The sequence below is a fragment of the Corvus brachyrhynchos genome, unplaced genomic scaffold, assembly GCF_000691975.1.
Source record: "Corvus brachyrhynchos isolate BGI_N302 unplaced genomic scaffold, ASM69197v1 scaffold17, whole genome shotgun sequence".
In the NCBI taxonomy this organism is placed as follows: Eukaryota; Metazoa; Chordata; class Aves; order Passeriformes; family Corvidae; genus Corvus; species Corvus brachyrhynchos.
The window spans coordinates 2,576,811-2,579,561 of NW_008240046.1; positions in this window are offsets into that span (position 1 = coordinate 2,576,811).

Sequence of the window (2,751 nt, forward strand, 5' to 3'; positions counted from 1 at the left end):
ATGCTAGCATTAATTTGAATTTAGTAATGATTCCACCTGTTTTGAACAAGATTCAATTAAATTTAGGCACAGTATTTAAAGCTCCCAAAAAAGAGTATAAAGTCAGCAAATTCCTTGGTTTATTCATTGGGTTTTTTAAGTTTTATTTTGTCAATTTCAGTTGGGTTTGGTAACAGCTGGAGGAAAAAAAATAGGAAAAACCCTTCATCCTTTGTGTCTCAGTTTTATCTGATTTTTGACATGTAGTCAACCAACTTTTCTCCAACTCAGTATCCAGGGCTTCTTGTGAAATACTGCTGGGTTTAGAATTCTTTCTTGGAAATTCTCTTTTTGGAAAGAATCACTAGGAAGGATTCAATTTTAAATTATGTGGGAATTTAAAATCATTTACAGTGTATTGTGCTCATGAAAAACTGTGTTGATTACAGCAGCAAGTGCAGACAGCAGGAAGAGTTAGGGTTAGGGTTGGGTAAGGGTTGGGTTAGGGTTAGGGTGTAAGTATTAGTGGGTTAGGGGTTAGGGTCAAGTTTGGGTTTAGGCTTAGGGTTGGGTTAGGGTTAGGATTTTGTTAGGGTTCGGGTTACAGCTGGGTTAGGGTTAGGGTTAGGTTTGGGTTTAGGTTTAGGGTTAGGGTTTTTTAGCATGAGGGTTAGGGTTTTGTCTAGGATTAGGGTTAGGTTTATGGTTGGGGTTATGTTATCTTTAGGGTTAGGTTTTGGGTTAGGGTTAGGGTTAGCAATAGGGCTTTGGTTTCTGGTTAGCGTTTTAGTTACAGTTAAGGGTTAGTGTTAGGGTCTTATTTACCGTTAAGGGTTAGGGTTAGGGTTTTATATATGGTTAAGGGTTAGGGTTAGGGTTTTGGTTTAGGTTTAGGGGTTTTGTTAGAGTTAAGTATAAGTATTACAGTTAGGGTATAGTTAGGGTTGGGGGCTAGGTTTAAGGTTAGGTTTTGTTTCTAGGGTTAGGGTTAGGGCTATGATTAGCTTTAGGGTTAGGGTTAGGTCACATTTATGATTATTTTTAGGTTTTGTGGTACGGCAGCAATTGGGTATTCTTTGCTTTTTAGCCTTTTGTAGTGTCTTTAGATCCTGAATTTTTCAGGACTGGGGCACTTTGTAAGTGTCATGGTTCTGGCCACTCTGTTCAGATCAGTCCCTGAAGGTACTAGGCAAGAAGTTTGCAAGGTGTGGGACAGCTGAGCTTACACTGTAATGTATCCTGATAACCATTTTTGTCTATCCTGAAAAAAACATGCTTGATTTATAGTCAGCCTCAGGCATTTGGTAGAAGGACGATGTGTTCTATGAATCTGTCACCTCCTTCAGCTGAGTCAGTGGCAATTCTTTATTATGGCCCTTTACAAAGTCAGCTTTTTAGGGCCTGTATCATTCTTCACATTCTTCACACAAGCAAATCTTGGTTTTTTTTCCTGTGGTTACTTCTCTCCTCCCTTTGAGCAGTATGTTGAAGTTCAGCTACATTTCAACTAGGCCAGCCCCTTCCTCATTTACCTCATCCTCTAAACTTGGGGAAAAATGGGATGCTCCAATTGCTCCCATTGAAGCACTGTTGGAAAGTGCCTGGATAGGTATATCCCTTACAAGAGTTCAGATTACAGACTTGGCACCACTGGCAAATTACTCTGCTCCTCCTGTATGGCACTTTCACAGTGACCTCGCATTTCTCAGCAGCCTCAGAACACCTGCAATACATGCTCTGCATCTGTACCACTCTCAGGGATCTTCCCCTACCTTAGCCTGTACTGCAGAGCTAAATAGGGAAATCCCAGTCACTCCTTATAGATCTCCCTGCAGATGTGCCTTACTTGGTCTAGCTTAGCTGCAGACAGAGGCTGATAAAATGTACAGAATGCCTTACCCCTGAAGCTCCAGAGCAATCAGACTGCTGTTTCCATTAATACTTTGGGAAGTTGATGCCAGAAATCTTGTTAGGAAAGAAAGAGGGTTCAGTGTTCTCTGGACTAGATGTTTGCCCAAAAAGTTGTAAGAAACCAACCTGGTTGAAGTGTCTTATCATGGCATCTTCAGGGGATTCCAGTCAAAACACAAGCTAAGTTATAGGAACTATTTAGACAGAGCAGCATCTTGGCTGCTCAGGCTTCTCTCAAAGACACTATTATAAGCTATAATAATTGTTCAATCAAAGATATATTAACCTGTTCTTTAGTTCTGGCTGGAGGAACACAGTCAATTTTCCTGAGTGAAATTCAGTTACCTTTTTTTTTTTTTTAATTTCGCATTTGAGGTCAGATTTGTGTTCAGCCATAGAGGTGCAGAGGCCAGAGGAGCTGGGTTAAATGACCATTATCAAAATGATAGGAAAACCGATGATTCCAAAAGCAGCCACACAACATAATTTTTGTCTGGTTTTCTTATTCTTTGGTTCCACTGATCTTTCATCTTAGAGTTTTTTCAAAAGGGTATCCTAACAATTATTTTACTGATCAGTAGTGAGTATCAGGATGTGTATTGGAAATTCAGTTTCTCTTTTTTTTTTTTTTTAATTTCGCATTTGAGGTCAGATTTGTGTTCAGCCATAGAGGTGCAGAGGCCAGAGGAGCTGGGTTAAATGACCATTATCAAAATGATAGGAAAACCGATGATTCCAAAAGCAGCCACACAACATAATTTTTGTCTGGTTTTCTTATTCTTTGGTTCCACTGATCTTTCATCTTAGAGTTTTTTCAAAAGGGTATCCTAACAATTATTTTACTGATCAGTAGTGAGTATC